Genomic DNA, 17879 nt, shown 5'->3' with positions numbered 1-17879 from the left:
CATAAAAAGTGTTTAATATTGCTAAGTGTGGTGGCTCACACCTGTAATCCCAGCAATTTGGAAGGTTGAGGTGGGAGGATCACTTCAGCTCAGGAGTATGAGACCAGCCAGGGCAACACACAGGGAGATTTTATCTCTTAAAAAAATCAGTGGGGGTGGTGGCATGCACCTGTGGTTCCAGCTACTTGCGAGGCTGAGGTGGGAGGATCACTCAAGCCTGGGAGGTTGAGGCTGCAGTGAGCTGTGATCATGTCACTGTATTCTAGCTTGGGTAACAAGGTGAGATCCTGTCTCAAAAAAACCCCAAAAAACAAACAAACAAAAAACAAAGAAGAGTGTCTAAGAGGCTGGGCGCGGTGGCTCACACCTGTAACCCCAGCACTTCGGGAGGCTGAGGCGGGCAGATAATGAGGTCAGGACATCGAGACCATCCTGGCTAACATGGTGAAAACCCGTCTCCACTAAAAATACAAAAATTAGCCAGATGTGGTGGCAGGCGCCTGTAGTCCCAGCTACTAGGGAGGCTGAGGCATGAGAATCACTTGAACCCAGGAGGTGGAGATTGCAGTGAGCTGAGATTGCGCCACTGCACTCTAGCCTGGGTGACAGAGACTCCATCTCAAAAAAAAAAAAAAAAAAAGAGTGTCTAAGAGCATTACACGGTAAAGCAGTGAAACTAGGACTGAAGTCCAGTTCTGATCCAGTTTACCCTCACAAATAACCTCTTATTTAGTCTCCCTACATTTAACTCTAAATACAAATTTAATCATACATTAGTTATGTGGCTTTGGGCTAAATCATTCCAAACCCTTTTCCCCAACTGTAAATGTGGACAAAAATTCCTACTAACCTCACATAAGGTTATTCTAAGAATTAAAACAAAAAGTGAAAAGACTCTGTTAACTACAAAGTAGTATACATAAATACATTTTTTTAAAAGAAGGGAGACTTTGAAGAAATTATAGAAATTATGTTTACACAGAAATATCTGGGGATTTGTAACTAAAAATCTGTAGAAAAAAGATTATCGTAGATTAGGCTTAAATATTATTTGATTTTACTATTGCCTCTAAAAGTAATTAACGATAGGCCGGGTGCAGTGGCTCACGTCTGTAATCCCAGCACTTTGGGAGGCCGAGGTGGGCAGATCACGGGAGGTCAGGAATTCAAGACCAGCCTGGCCAACATGGTAAAACCTCGTCTCTACTAAAAATACAAAAATTAGCTGGGCATGGTGGGTGGCAGGTGCCTGTAATCCCAGCTAATCGGGAGGCTGAGGCAGGAGAATCGCTTGAACCCGGGAGGCGGAGGTTGCAGTGAGCCAAGATGGCGCCACTGCACTCCAGACTGGGTGACAAGGCAAGACTCCATCTAAAAAAAAAAAAAAAAAGTAATTAACAATAACACCCGTCCTGATACGATTAAATAAAATAATATCCTATGAAAAGCTTTAAAATAAATATGTGATATATACTGCTATTTGCCCTGGCCATACTAATGAAGCAAACATCTTAGTTCCTTTTGTTATTTTACAAAAATTATCTGGGCGTGGTGTCGCATGCCTGTAATCACAGCTACTCAGGAGGCTGAGGCAGAACAATCACTTGAACCCGGGAGGCGGAGGTTGCAGTGAGCCAAGATTGCACCACTGCACTCCAACCTGGGTGACAGAGTGAGAGACTCCATCTCAAAAAAAAAAAAAAAAAAAAAAAGAAAAAGAAAAAACTCTTATCTTCAAGAGTTTCCTTCCCAATGCATCTTATCAATCCAATTAGTTTTCATTCTTAAAAAAAAAGCACACTACAGATATTTCCTACCTTTTATAACATCTAACTTTCTTATATGACATATGACGTCTTCCACAAATTGATCTCAACCTTGTATTCCTTTATTCATACACATGAGCATTTGATTCCAAGACTGGTATCTTTTTGAACACTCCTGTTTTTGACCAAGCTGGATTGACTGTGGATTTTTTCTCAGAACAAAGCGCTACAGACAGAGTGCTGGGATAATTTTCTTTGCACCTGAATCATCTGCTCCCCTACTGATGTTCAATGCCTGAAATGGCCTGTACTCATTTTTTTTTTTTACCCAGCTCAAGTTCCACTCCATTTGCTTTATCTCTACCACTGTCCCCCTTTTCCTTTCCCCTAAGTACACATAATCTTACATCTCAAAACATTTAAAACTGACAAAGATTTGGCCATTTGTCACAAACTTCCTTGGGACATTTCCAATATGGCTATACCTTTCCATGTGTTCAAGTGTTCCCAGTTTTCCAATAATAATACAAGCTTCTTAAAAGCAAGAGAATAAGAGATATATTATATTCTCAACAGAATCCCTACTTCCCTTTATTTGAATGCTGCATGCTCGGCACTGATTGAAATACGCTTCTGAGGAAGCCTGCCTAGCATCTGAAATTAGTAGGGGCTCAGATGCTGCGTGAAGCAAACGACCTTTAACCCAAAACCTACAAAATTATTCAAAACAGACATCACTCAATGTATCAGGAGTCATCTCAAAAAATCTGTATGTAAATTTTCCTATTAGCTTTCATTAAAATTTCATATTATTCTTCTTTCCATCTCATATGTGTAATACAGATGTTAACAATAAAGTGGGCTATAACACAGCCCCATTGGATAAAAATCTTGGTTTATGTTATATGTTAAGTACATGTATACGCATGTATGCACATGTATGTGCATGTATACATACACACACCATAACACTCCTAAAGGAGGAATGAGTTAAATGACAATGAATACATATCCATTGGGACTACAAACAATATTTGCACCTGGAACAGTAAATGGCTTCATTCTTTTAAATCTAGATGATGAGCTGGGTGTGATGGTATGTGCTTGTAATTCCAGCACTTTGGAGGGGCTGAGGTGGGCCGACTGCTTGAGGCCAGGAGTTTGAGACCAGCCTGGGCAACACGGCAAAACTCTGTCTCTACAAAAAATAAAAAATTAGCTGGGCATGGTGATACACACCTGCAGTCCTAGCTACTTGGAAGACTGAGGTGGGAGGATCACTTGAGCCCAGGAGGTCGAGGTTGCAGTGAGCCAGGGTTGCACCACTGCACTCCAGCCTGGGCGACAGAGCAAGACCTTGTCTCAAACAAACAAATCTAGATGATGAAAAAGCTTTGATAAATAATCATTAGATCCACCATTACAACTTTCTAAAACTGCTAAAGATATATACTAAATAAGATAGATTGACAATTCCTTAGGAAATTATGATAAGTAAGTTCCAAAAATTCTAAGATCTTATCAGGAGTTACTCAAAATATTCAAATAAGCAGTGCCAATACCCAATTGCTAATCAATATATGGAATATATGGTAACTCGCTTAAATACCTAAATATGCCAGATAAAGGGGTCTGCTATCACTCTTGTAACAGTGGGTTAAATAAGCTTGTTATTCTTATACTTCTATGGGAAAAAATTGAGCATATACCCCAAAATGTTTATTTATAAATTTTATACACATTCTACTACACTGATAGTGTATATAGTTGTAAAACATAACTATTTTTAGTAATAGCAATATGAATGAACATGCTTTATTCTTCTGAATATCATCTAAATCCATTCATTTTCATATTTGGTATTAAATATTGTTATATCTGAAAAAGTAAGAAGATCAAAATGGAAGACACGATTGGCCATGCTTACTGAAATATGACACTAATTTTTCCATCTAATTCTCCAAGTATGCAAAGGTTTTTGTGAAAATTCAGCCAGTAAATTTTAATCTTTAACATCAATACATTGTTTCTACTTGAATCAGAAAGTTCTACATTTTTTGGTACTTTTCTACTTTATTATTATTATTATTATTATCATTTGTTCTTGTTATTACCAAGGGTGAGATAATTTTTTTTTTTATTTTTAACAAGTGAATTCACTAAAAAGACAAAATTTTACATCTGGTTTATAGTTATCACTTACATAGTTCCATTTAAATTCTCAAAGTAACCCTAGGTAAATGTTATTCTCTCCATTTTGTAGATGAGAAAACGGAGGCACAAGTGATTACTAACCAACCCCCAAATCACATCATTAGTCAAGTGTCAGAACTGGAATTGGATCTCATGTACTCGTGCTCTAGAATCTGGGCTGTTGGCTATTTTTCTGTTAGAAAATTGCTTCCAAGCTGGGCAGATATGAGGATTTTCACATCTAACATACAAATGCTCTTTAATAACAAAATCACGCAATGATGTAAATTTGTCAGCATATATTCTTCACTGCATGAGCTTCTTCCAAAAATTGGCTATTTTCTGACATCTTGTTAAGCAAGCTTTCCTTAACTGTGAAGGGGCAGATTCAGTATAAATTCTTTGTAAAAGTATCTGGTAAGCAGACAACCATTTGTCTTTATAAAAAAGATTCAACAGACTTGGAACACTTCATTTTTCTTTTTCTTTTTTTTTTTTTTTGAGACGGAGTCTCGCTCTGTCGCCCAGGCTGGAGTGCAGTGGCCGGATCTCAGCTCACTGCAAGCTCCACCTCCCGGGTTTACGCCATTCTCCTGCCTCAGCCTCCCGAGTAGCTGGGACTACAGGCGCCCGCCACCTCGCCCGGCTAAGTTTTCGTATTTTTTAGTAGAGACGGGGTTTCACTGTGTCAGCCAGGATGGTCTCGATCTCCTGACCTCGTGATCCGCCCGTCTCGGCCTCCCAAAGTGCTGGGATTACAGGCTTGAGCCACCGCGCCCGGCACTTCATTTTTCATAAAAGAAAAATAGGCCAGTCAAGGTTGCTCATGCCTGTAATCCCAAAATATTGGGAGGCCAAGGTGGGAGGATTGTTTGAGGCCAGGAGTTTGAGACCAGCCTGGGTGACTAAGCAATTCTGTCTCTCCAAAAAAAAAAAAAAAAAAAAAAAGAAAGAAAGAAAGAAAGAAAAAGAAAAAAAAAATGGTGTGGGGGAGCTACTCAGGAGGCTAAGGGGAAAGGATCTCTTGAGCTCAGAAGTTCCAGGCTGCAGTGAGACATGACTGCGCCACTGCACTCTAGCCTGGGCAACAGAGTGAAAACCTATGTCAAAGAAAGGAAAGAAAAGAGAAAGAAAGAAAGAGGAAGAAAGGAGAAAAATGTATGACTCATTTTTAAAAGTTGCTCAGCTTTATCAAAGTATTTTGCTACAATAGAGTCAATGAATTCTCTTTGTAAAATCTTTGCATCATTAAAGATGATTATCACCTTCACCCTTACTGTAATTTGAAGGTCCTCCAATTTGCAATCTGGCATTAATCTCTTTTGTCGTCATAGTTTCCGAGAAATAACGTAGTAAATAAATTTCACACATGGTGTTATCTCTTCCTAACTCCCCATTTATTTTTTTGTTTAATTCGAGTCAAAGCCATCCCTCTGTTTAATTCCAGTCAAAGCCATCCCTCCATCAGTGGTTTCTGTTTAGTTTTTCCACAAACATTTAAAAAAGTTAAATAAGTGATTTACTCTTGAGAATATATCTTTGCGGATCTCTCTTCAGTTGCTCACAAAAGTGGTCCTTCATGTGTTTCATTACTGAAATAGAATCTAGCAAGCTCCCCCAAGCTTTAATGTTAGAAACATCTGTACATTATCCCTACCAGGCTGAGTAATTTGCTCTGGTACTAATTTATTTAGTATCATTAGCAACATTTTTATGTGGCATCAAACAGTATATGCTAAGGAATGAATGCATTTTGGTTGGTTGTAATATTGTTTTTTGCTAATTACCACATCAGAAGGAACAAGTGTTTCCCCATAGTACTTCTTTCTCTATTTAAATAAGAAACCCCCAAGAAATGCATCCAGTCATTTACAATTAAATTCAGTAAAATTTTGTCATATAGAAGAATGCATAAACATCTTAAAAAAAACTAGAAATGCCAGTTTTTACATTCTGAATGCTTAGATATCTTGCTAAATTAAAATAGTTTCAGAATATCATTAGCTTAAATTTCAAGGCATGGTATAATTAGGCAAAGTTTTTATTTTAAGTACCAAAAGTAGAAATTAACTTTTATTTCAAAACCCCTTCTTGATGATTTCGCTATTTGGACCAACTTATACAACATCCGATGAAATCATCATAACTTAACGGTGATGTGGCTGATAGAGTTCTTACTAGAAATAACAGTGTCCACTTTCTTTTTTTTTTTTTTTGAGACAGGCTTTCATTGTCGCCCGGGCTGGAGTGCAGCGGTGTGATCAAGGCTCACTGCAGCCTCGACCTCCTGGGCTCAAGTGATCCTTCTACATCAGCTTCCCATGTAGCTGGGACTACAGGTATGTCCCATCACACCTGGCTAATTTTTATATTTTCTTTTCTTTTTTTTTTTTTTTTGAGGCGGAGTCTCAGTCTGTCGCCCAGGTTGGAGTGTAATGGCGCAATCTCAGCTCACTGCAACCTCCACCTCACAGGTTCAAGCGATACTCCTGTCTCAGCCTCCTGAGTAGCTGGGACTATAGGCATGTGCCACCAAGCCCAGCTAATTTTTTGTATTTTTTAGTAGAGACAGGATTTCACCATGTTAGCCAGGATGGTCTCGATCTCCTGACCTTGTGATCTGTCCACCTTGGCCTCCCAAAGCGCTGGGATTACAGGCGTGAGTCACTGCACCTGTCCAATTTTTGTATTTCTTGTAGAGACAAGGTTTTACCATGTTGCCCAGGCTGGTCTCAAACTCCTAGGCTCAAGCAATCCACCCGCTTTGGCCTCCCCTAAAGTGCTGGGATGTGAGCCACCACACCCAGCTGAGTATTTCTAATATTAGCCAATACCCAAACAATAAGTGATATCACTTATTAGAGTGGCAAAAAGTACATGCTGACAGTAAGAGTAGATCTATTCAAACAGCTAACTGCCCCCTTAGCAGATTTTGACGGAGAATTGCAAAGTACAAAGAATGGCATAGCATACAATTCATGCCAAAAAGACCAATTTAAGAGTATAATTTATTATTTGCGTAGTATCAAAACTATCACAAGGCGGATACTGTACAAATTTTAAGTGACACCATCCTTATCACTAAGATACTTTTTGCATGCCAGAGACAAACCATAACGGTAAAAATAAATAAATTAAAAAAAACCACTTTCTGTGGCTAGGTGCAGTGGCTCAAGACAGTAATCCCAGCACTTTGGGAGACAGGTGGGAGGAACACATGCATCCAGGAGTTCAAGAACAGCCTGGGCAATACAGTGAGACCCTGTCTTTACAAAAAATACAAAAATTAACCAGGCATGGTGGTGCATGCCTGTAGTCCCAGCTATTTGGGTGGCTGAGGTGGGAGGATACCTGAGCCCATAAGACTGAGGATGCTGTAAGCCATGATTGCACCACTGCACTTAGCCTGGGCAACAGAGTGAGACTCTGTCTCTCAAAAAAAAAAAAAAAAAAAAAAAAAGATAACCTGTTTGCAATTGCAATTAGCCATTTATACAAGATATGTAGCCAGGTTCTAAATGTAATTCTGTTTTTTTTGTAGACAGGGTCTGGCTCTGTTACCCAGGCTGGAGTGCAGTGGCATGATCTCAGCTCGTTGCAACCTCCACCTCCTGGGCTTAAGCATCCTCTCACCTCAACCTGCCAAGGAGCTGGGACTAGAGGCATATGCTAATACAACAGGCTAATTTTTGTACTTTTTGAAGAGACAGGGCTTTGCCATGTTGTCCAGGCTGGTTTCGAAATCCTGAGCTTAAGCAATTTGCCCACCTCAGCCTCCCAAGTGCTGGTATTACAGACATGAGCCACCTTTGCCTGGCCCTGAATTTTTTTTTTTTTTTTTTGAGACAATGTCTTGCTGTGTCACCCAGGCTGGAGTGCAGTGGCACGATCTAGGCTCACTGCAACCTCCACCTCCTGGGTTCAAGCGATTCTTGTGCCTCAGCCTCCTGGGCACCTGAGACTACAGGTGCACGCCACCACACTCAGCTAATATTTGTATTTTCAGTAGAGACTGGGTTTCGCCATGTTGGTCAGGCTGGTCTCAAACTCCTGACCTCAGGTGATCCACCTGCCTCAGCCCCCCAAAGTGCTGGGATTACAGGCATGAGCCACTGTGCCCAGCCCTGAGTGTAATTCTTATTCAATTTATTAATTCTCTATTTTGGAAGTACCGGTCCCTAAAAATTTGGCGAACTGACATCTTTAATATTTATAGCCCTATAAACATCTAAAGATTTTGGTGGTAACGCCAGAAGTGATAAAGGAACAAAAGCATGAATAAAAGGGAATGCTGGCTGGGCACAACAGCTCACACCTGTAATCTCAACAATTTGGGAGGGCCGAGCTCCAGACCAGCCTGGGCAACACGGTGAGACCCCATCTCTACAAAAAATAAAAAATTAGTCGGGTGTGGTGGTGCATGCCTGTAGTCCCAGCTACTTGGGAAGCTGAGGTTGGAGAATCACTTGAGCCCGGGTGGGCAAGGTTGCAGTGAACCTTGGTCATGCCACTGCACTTTAGCCTGGGTGACACAGCAAGACTCTGTCTTTAAAAAAAAAAAAAAAAAAAAAAAGAATGCTGAGTATTTTTTACTGTGATGTTTTGGTCTGCAGACTACTGACTGGTGTATAAGGTTTTTAATTAATTCAAGGAAAAAAGTGTTCTATTTTTTGAGATTTTTGTTTTTTCTGCTTCCATTGTGTCAATATTCTTTCATTTTTGTAATTGTAACAATGTTTTTAAAAATGTACTTGATGAAACTAAAATTGCTTTAGAGTCAATTTCATCCACTTTCTGGCCAAATATGGCAAGTTCCTATTTTATATTGCTTCACACATTTTGTTATTATTTTTCTCACTTGTCCCAAATATATATACAAATTGGGTATGTTTAAATGGGAAAACATGGATTATCCAAGAAGCATACTAGTTATATTTCGCTATTTTGCCTATACCAGTAGTTCTCCATCTTAATAACCTTGTCATACAATATCAGGATGAGTGTGTGAAAACTGTCACAAATCTCCTTAAAAGTAGAAAAGTCTGTAATTGATTCCCCCCTTTTGGTGGGGTTTAACTTAAAGGAGATTCAAGGTTATTCCACTTGGTACTACTGCTATTTTCCTAAATGGAAGTAGTAGGAGAACTGCAGGTGCAGGGAAGTGCCCACAACTTGCACTTTATCTCTATCTCCTTACCCTGTTTTTTTTTTTTCTCATTTTTGTTCTTTTCAGAGACAGGGTCTCTGTTTTTCAGGCTGGAGTGCAGTGACTTGATTACAGCTTGCTACAGTCCCAAACTCTGGGGCTCAAGTGATCCTCCCACCTCAGCCTCCTCGGTAGCTAGGACTATAGGGGCATGCCACCATGCCTCGCTAATTAAAAATTTTTTTTAATTAACTGATTTTTGAGATAGGGTTTCACTCTGTCGACCAGGCTGGAGTGCCATGGTGTGATCTTGGTTCACTGCAACCTCCATCTCTTCGGCTCAAGCAATGCTCCCACCTCAGCCTCCCAAGTAGCTGGGAATACAGGTATACACCACCATGCCTGGCTAATTTTTACATTTTTTTGTAGATCTGGGGTTTTGCCATGTTGCCCAAGCTGGTCTTGAACTCCTGAGTTCAAGCTATCTGCCTGCCATGGCCTTCCAGGGTGCTGGCATTACAGGTGTGAGCCACTGCACCTGGCCAATTTCTCCCCCTACCCTGAGACAGAGTTTTGCTCTTGTTGCCCAGGCTGGAGTGCAATGGCGCGATCTCAGCTCACTGCAACCTCCGCCTCCTGGGTTGAAATGATTCTCCTGCCTCAGCCTCCCAAGTAGCTGGGATTACAGGTGCCAGTCACCACGCCCCACTAATTTTCTGTATTTTTAGTAGAGACGGAGTTTCAGCATGTTGGCCAGGCTGGTCTCGAACTCCTGATGTCAGGTGATCCACCCACCTTGGCCTCGTAAAGTGCTGGGATTACAGGTGTGAACCAACGTGCCCGGCCTAAATTTTAAAAAAATTTTGTACAGGTGGGGTCTCACTATGTTGCCCAGGCTCTGTCTTGAACTCCTGGCCTCAAGAGATCCTCCCTCCTTGGCCTCCTGAAGTGCTGGGATTATAGATGTGAGCCACCATGCCTGACCTAATTGTTTTCTTTCATAGCACTTACTACCAGATAGTAGAGAATATGCTTATATTTTTAGTTGTTTTCCCGACTAAGTTTCACGAGAGTAGTGGCTCTTGTTTTATCAACTGTTGTATTTCTAACGCCTATAGTAGTACCTTGCACATAGAAGATATTCAGTTAATTTATGAGTAACCAATGAAAGAGCCTAAAATTAGACTGAATTACATATAGCCCTGTCTACCTAACTCTTACTCGGTTCCTCCACTCAATTAAAACCTCTGAGCTATTATCTTTGTATACATGATCCACCATCCAAGTCATTAAATTATTTAAATATGTCTGGTGTGGGCTCATAAGACATGGTACACGGCACAAGCAGCATGGCTAAACTCATAATCTTAAGACATTTACAAGAAACCTCTCTTAAGAACTCCTTTTATCTAGCTTTGAACTTTTCCCCAGATACAGTTCTTACATTCCCGACAAACAAATTAATTCCAGTATGAGGATCCCACTCTCGCCTCAATCTAAGCATGTTTAAAACCAAATTTGCCATTTCACTGTTTTTCAATCCCCTCTTGCCACTTCCTGTGTGAGGTAAAGCCATGGTATAGTGGGAAAATGACTGACTGGGGCAGAAATCCTGGTTCTGGTCTCTGTTTCGCTATTTGCAGTTTAGACATAAAAGTCTAGAGGGATAAATATGGTTTTCCTGGTATGGTATTCTCTTTTACAGAAAAACAGTTTTGTTTACCTTAAAGGGAACCTTGAAAACTAATTGCTTGGGTGGGAACCCAAGAAATGATGAAGCTATAAATTCTGTGGCACAAGAGAACCCAAAAGGTTAATAGTCCAAGGCTCAGAGAACATATCAAAGCACTCATATAAAACATTTAAAGACTCCAAAGGGAGTTTAATAGGTTCAGGAAGGGGGAAAAAAAGAGCCAGACAGTAAATATTTTAGGCTTTGCAGATCATAAGGCTGCTCTGTTGAAATTATCCAACTCCACTGCTATAGTAAAAAACTGCTAATGATAAATAAGTAAGTGTGGCTGTGTTCCCATAAAACTTTATTTACAAAAACAGGCAGAGCACTAGATTTGGCCATGGTTTGCCAACCTATGGTTTTAAACTATAGTTTCTAAGATGCATTTATGGAAGGAAAATACACATGTATATAAACTCTCTGTGCATGCAGATAATTCTGTTTTGCTAAGAGCTGTTCTAGCCTATACTTGTTTAAACGCATGTTGCCTCAAAATTATTTTGTATTTTACTTTCTAGACACTGATCTCTCCCAGAGCAATTCTCAAACCTCTGGGTCACATGATACTCTTTTAGATTCTTAAAATGTATTAAGGATGTCAAAGAGCCATTATTATTATTATCATTATTTGAGATGGGGTCTTGCTTTACCACCCAGGCTGGAGGGCAGCCGCATGATCTTGGCTCACTGCAACCTCTGCCTCCTGGGTTCAAGTGATTCTCGTGCCTCAGCCGCCCAAGTAGTTGGGACTACAGGCACGTACCACCAGGCCCAGCTAGTTTTTGTATTTTTAGTAGAGACGGGGTTTCTCCATGTTGGCCAGGCTAGTCTTGAATTCCCACCTTCGCCTCCTAAAGTGCTGGGATTACAGGTCTGAGCCACTGTGCCTGGCCAAGAGCCTTTGTTTACGTGGGTTATATTTATCACACAAATTTAATAAATTGTTTAGATATATTAATTTATAACAAAATAATCATAAATTATACGTTATGTAATGATACCTATATCTTTTTCAAAACAAAACATTTTTGCGAGAAGAGTGGCAGATTTTATATTTTGCAAATATCTTTAATGTCTACCTTAAGACAGCTGGATTCACATATCTGTGTTTGTATTCAATTTACTGTGACACATTATTTTGACTGAGGCACAATATGGTTTGGATCTGTGTCCCCACCCAAATCTCATATTGAAATGTTATCCCCCACTGGGCGCTATGGCTCACGCCTGTAATCCCAACACTTTGGGAGGCCGAGACACGAGGATCACCTGAAGTCAGGAGCTCAAGACCAGCTTGGCCAACATGGTGAAACCCTGTCTCTACTAGAAATACAAAAAATTTAGCCAGGCGTGGTGGTGGGCACCTGTAATCCCAGCTACTCGGGAGGCTGAGGCAGGGAATCGCTTGAACCCAGGCGGTGGAGGTTGCAGTGAGCTGAGATCGCACCACTGCACTCCAGCCTGGGCAACAGAGAGAGCTCATGCTTTGCCTTCTACCATGGGTTGCTCCTAGAGGCCTCCTGAGAAGCAGATGCTGCTATGCTTCCTGTATAGCCTTACCGTGAGACAATTGAACCCTCTTTTCTTTATAAATTATCCAGTTTCAGGCATTTATTTTTATTTTTTATTTTTTTGAGACGGAGTCTCACTCTGTCACTATGTTGCCCAGGCTGCTCTTGAACTCCTGAGCTCAAAGCAATCCACCTGCCTTGGCCTCCCAGAGTGCTGGATCGCAGGCATATCATTGTATTCTTTACTGCCATCTACTCAACAGTTAAAAAAAAAAAATGCTAGTTTCACTTGCGTGTCCTTAATGAAGCAGCAAAAATTATTATTAACTTCATTAAATCTCAATTCTTAAACACAGGCTTTTTAATTATTCTGTGTGATTAAATGGAATATATGCATAAAGTATGCTGCAAAATGAAGATTGATGATTGTCTTGAGGAAAAACACTTATGCAATGGCTTGTGTGCCAAATTAGCCACTTACTCATATTATTCCTTTTTGGCTTGAAAGAATGACTGATAGACAAGCCGTGATTATTCAGACTTGTGTATTTGCAGACATTTTCTCAAAAATGAACAAGGCTATCTTATCACTTAAAGGAAGCTGATAGTACTCGTTGCAAATGATAACATGACTTTGTTGGCAAGTGAAAATTAGAAATCTGAAAAATTTGCTGGTGCAGTAGTTCACACCTGTAATTCCATCACTTTGGGAGGCCAAGGCAAAAGGATTGCTTGAGCCCATAAGTTCAAGACCAGCCTGGGCAACATAGCGAGATCCTGTCTCTATATTAAAGAAAAAAAAAAAGAAATTTGGAAAATTTGTGTCTGCTACCATGAGCTTGACAACCTACCGGTACGTAAGGAATTTCTGGTGACGTTAGTTGGTATATTAACAAATGTAATTTTAAAAAATATATGTTGTTTAATGGAATGTTTTAACATTTTGGAGGATCTACGGCCGGGCGTGGTGGCTCATGCCTGTAATCCTAGCACTTTGGGAGGCTGAGGAAGGCAGACCATTTGAGGTCAGGAGTTCGAGACCAGCCTGGCCAACATGGTGAAATCCCATCTCTACTAAAAATACAAAAATTAGGTGGGCGTGATGGTGGGCGCCTGTAATCCCAGCTACTCGGGAGGCTGAGTCAGGAGAATTGCTTGAACCTGGGAGGCGTGCTGTCTCTACAAAAAATTAGCTGGGCACATGGTAGTGTGCATCTGTAGTCCCAGCTACTTGGGAAGATGAGACAGAAGGATTGCTTAAGCCTGGGAGGTTGAGGCTACAGTGAGCATGACTGTGCCACTGCACTGCAGGCTGGGTAACAGAGTGAGAGTCTCTTCAAACAAAACAAAATGGCAGGGCGTGGTGGCTCACACCTATAATCCCAGCACTTTGGGAGGCAGAGGCAGATGGATCACCTGAGGTCACGGGTTCAAGACCAACATGGTGAAACCCCGTCTCTACTAAAAATACAAGAATTAGCCGGGGGTAGTGGCGGGCACCTGTAATTCCAGCTACTCAGGAAACTGTGGCAGGAGAATTGCTTGAACCTGGGAGGCGGAGGCTGCAGTGAGTGAGATTGTGCCACTGCACTCCAATCTGGGCGACAGAGTGAGACCGTCTCAAAAACAAACCAAAACAAGAATACAATAAGTGGAAGTTTGGTGCCACTGTCTTGGTTCATGATAAGGAGCCAGCAGTTTTACCCATTATTGCTTTTGTACCATCAGTGCAAGCATCAACATAGTTAAAAAGGCAAATAATGTCTTAATTATTATGAAAATAGTTTTGCCTCTAGGGCCCCTTTCTAGGGGTTCATTGACCATGCTTCAAAAATTGCTGCCTTAGAGAAACTGAAGGAGTGTTACTTATCAGCTATGTGATCCTGGACAATTCACAAAACTCTTTATTGAGCTACGTAAAAGAAATGATAATGTCCTCAGAGTTGTTCATCAGGATTAAGAGATGTGAAAATGTTTTGTACAAATATTTTGTATATTGTGTAGCATCATAAAAATGTAAGACCTTATTAATACTTGTAACAAATGATATCAGGGTTCAGTGGCTATCACTGACTTCATCCTAACAATTTGGTGGTGACGAAAGTTCACACATTTTGTTTCCGTTGTTTCTCTCACTAGCAATCTTTACATTTCTACATTAAGACCTTTACAATCAGAGACACAAAACCGATTCATTAATCATCAATGTTGCTGCCAGTTGAATATTTCTAAGTTTTTATCATATGCCTACCCTATCTTGACCAGTCAAACTTGACTAAGGCTTCCCCTTATGTCTGAATATGTCCATTTGTTTAATCTAAATAATGTCAGGTTGTGTTCATTTGCTTCTCTTCCCTTCTAAAACTTGTCTCCCCATGCCTACTTACTGAAATATCATTCCTATACTTACAGAGATTAATTAAGTCAATCTTCTCTGGCTACCCAAGTAGGATAACCTTTCTCCCCTGAACACGCAGCACTTAATGCCTTATATTACTAGATATCTTCTCTTTGCTTGCCTTTCCTTAACTAGACTGTAATCTGAGGGTAAGTACATCTTACATTTTTATTACCTTTAGCATCTATTAGCACAATGCATTCAGTCTGGCTAATGGTCCTACATGTACTCTACTAGAGACTAGTTCTAATGAAACACTGACCTTCAAACCCAAATAAAGACCTAGAAAACTATGGCAGTTTAACCTGCTTTACAGACCTAAGATCTTGTCATATACAGTTTCTAGGCAAACTTTTATCTACAAGGCTTACTCAAGTGATACGGCAAGGTAATCAATATCACAGCTTAAGAGTACAACTACTCTACAGACTAAAATTGTACTTCTCAAAGTGCCCAAGATACAGTTCAGAGAGCAAAAACAAAAATATGATAATATATATTAAGGTGTATAAGATCTAAGATGTATTTCTTTATAAGGAAAGGTAGGCCGGGTGCGATGGCTCATGCCTGTAATCCTAGCACTTTGGGAGGCCGAGGTGGGCGGATCACCTGAGGTCAGGAGTTCGTGACCAGCCTGGTCAACGTGGTGAAACCCTGTGTCTACTAAAAATACAAAAAAATAGCTGGGCGTGGTGGTGCGTGCCTGTAATCCCAGCTGCTCAGGAGGCTGAGGCAGGAGAATTGCTTGAGCTGGGAGGCAGAGGTTGCAGTGAGCTGAGATTGTGCCACTGCACTCCAGCCTGGGCAACAAGAATGACAGAACAAAGAAAGGAAAGAAAAAAAAGAAAGGAAAGAAAGGAAAGGAAGAAAGGCAGGAAAAGAAAGGAAAGGAAAGGAAAGGAAAGGAAAGGAAAGGAAAGGAAAGGAAGAAAGAAAATAAGTCTAAAAAACACCACCTATTTAAAACACAAAGTGCAATACACACATAGTGCAATACCATAAAAAATTAACTGAGTTACCTAGACCTAACCAAGTTAAAAAGCACAAATTCGAAATACAAAACTGGATGGCAAAAACAGAACACCAGTCATGAGCTGTAGCATTTATCATTATTTGAAAAGTTAAATAGCATAGGCAAGAAACCAAAGGTAGAAACTTTCTACTGAAAAAGCAACAGCAACTGAAAGGTGGCACTGCTAAATGACAAAAAGAACTTTTTGGAATCAGAATAAGCTGGGTTCAGATCCTCGTCCAGAAATTGCACCCATTTTTTTTTTTTTTTTTTTTTTTTTGAGACGGAATCTTACTCTCTCGCCCAGGCTGGAGTGCAATGGCGTGATCTCAGCTCCCTACAACCTCCACCTCCTGTGTTCAAGTGATTCTTCTGCCTCAGCCCCCTGAGTAGTTGGGACTAGAGGCACATGCCACCATGCCTGGCTAATTTTTGTATTTTCAGCAGAGACAGGGCTTCACCATGTTGACCAGGCTGGTCTCAAACTCCTGACCTCAGGTGATCTGCCCGACTCAGCCTCCCAAAATGCTGGGATTACAGGCTTGAGCCATTGTGCCTGGACAACTGTATCAAATTAATTAAATCACAAAATTTCTCTAGGCACTTGAGCCCTTATCTGTAAAATGGGGCTATAACTATCTGCCTGGCAGCAGAGCATTAGAAATAATATAAGGCAGTAAAAAGTAAAGACTTTGAAGTCAGATAGATCTGGGTTAGAACTGACTACACTTTCAATAGCTCAGGTAACATAAGCCTCAGGTTTCTCATTTGTAAGATGGATATAGTACCATCACCTCAGAGCCCTTGTGAAAATAAGGAAATATCTATAGATTATTTTTTAACAACTATAAAGTCTTAAAAGTATATCTAGTAAGTACTCAATAAGCTGTCCCTACTAGATATGTAAATATATTTATACATACAAACATACTTCACCTTGCATGGTGCCTGCCAGATTATACTTAAGTAAGTAAATGTCAACTATTATAATTATTTCCCACCACAAGACATTTCAAAGTAATGATTATAAACTTTAAGCTGTGATTTTATACCCTGTCACATTCAATTTATATAAATTAATCACTAAGAAGTTAATGGTAGTTTCTTAATTATTGCAACTACAAAATTTTCAGGGTAATTCAGGGAGTAGAAGCAGGAGTAAGTATACATTATTCACTAATAGACAGAAAGCCCAGAAAAAAGAAAACACTAGGTCAGAGATGTGTAAATCTATATTGGGCATATCAGCTAGTCACTCTATAAACTCACACTCCTTACATTACATGCTTACTTGTTAACACAAGTCATTACTTTTCTGCCAAACACAAAGTCAGACATAAATTTAATTATTTCCCAAAACTATCCTTCATTTTAAGCCATTCTGCCGGCAGTTGTCTTGGTGGCTAAACCACTTCTTCAAAGACATTTTGAAATCGGAAGCATTAAGAAACTGTAGCAACCATGTCTTTCTTTTTCTTTTTTTTTTTTGGGACAGAGTCTCGCTCTGTCGCCCTGGCTGGTGTGCAGTGGCACAATCCCTGCTCACTGCAAGCTCCATCTCTTGGATTCAAGCCATTCCCCTACCTCAGCCTCCCGAGTAGCTGGGATTACAGGCATGTGCCACCACACCCAGCTAATTTTTGTTGTTTTTGCAGAGACGGGGTTTCATCATGTTGGCCAGGCTGGTCTCAAACTCCGGACCTCAGGTGATCCGCCCACCTCGGGCTCCCAAAGTGCTGGGATTACAGGCGTGAGCCACTGCACCCAGCCGGTAGTAACCATTTCATACCACTATTCCAAGAAGCTAGAGTTGCTGCACTGTGGTTCCTAGAAACCTCTTACCTATTGGTGACTGTCTCATTTTTTTTTTTTTTTTTTCCCTGAAAAGCAGCTATGCATAGACAGGATTTTTTTAAAAAGGAGGGAGGGGCGCTGGATCTGGTGCCTCATGCCTGTAATCCCAGCATTTTGGGAGGCCGAGGCAGAAGGATCACTTGAGCTTAGCAGTTCAAGACTATGTTGTGTGGGCAACACAGTGAGACCCCTGTCTCTACATTTAAAAAAAAAAAAAAAAAAGGAAAGGGAGGGTAATTCAATGTACAAAAGGGAACGGAATGA

General features: G+C 40.5%; 1 protein-coding gene across 1 annotated transcript in view; it reads right to left on the bottom strand.

Annotated features, from left to right (window-relative positions):
* MTDH (metadherin) overlaps positions 1-17879 on the bottom strand; it is an 82493-nt gene that overhangs the window by 47160 nt on the left and 17454 nt on the right. The gene's annotated exons all lie outside the window — the stretch shown is intronic.

This window comes from Mandrillus leucophaeus, unplaced genomic scaffold (genome assembly GCF_000951045.1).
Source record: "Mandrillus leucophaeus isolate KB7577 unplaced genomic scaffold, Mleu.le_1.0 Scaffold611, whole genome shotgun sequence".
In the NCBI taxonomy this organism is placed as follows: domain Eukaryota; kingdom Metazoa; phylum Chordata; class Mammalia; order Primates; family Cercopithecidae; genus Mandrillus; species Mandrillus leucophaeus.
The sequence above is the reverse complement of the archived record's forward strand: the minus strand, read 5'-3'. Positions and strand labels throughout refer to the sequence as shown.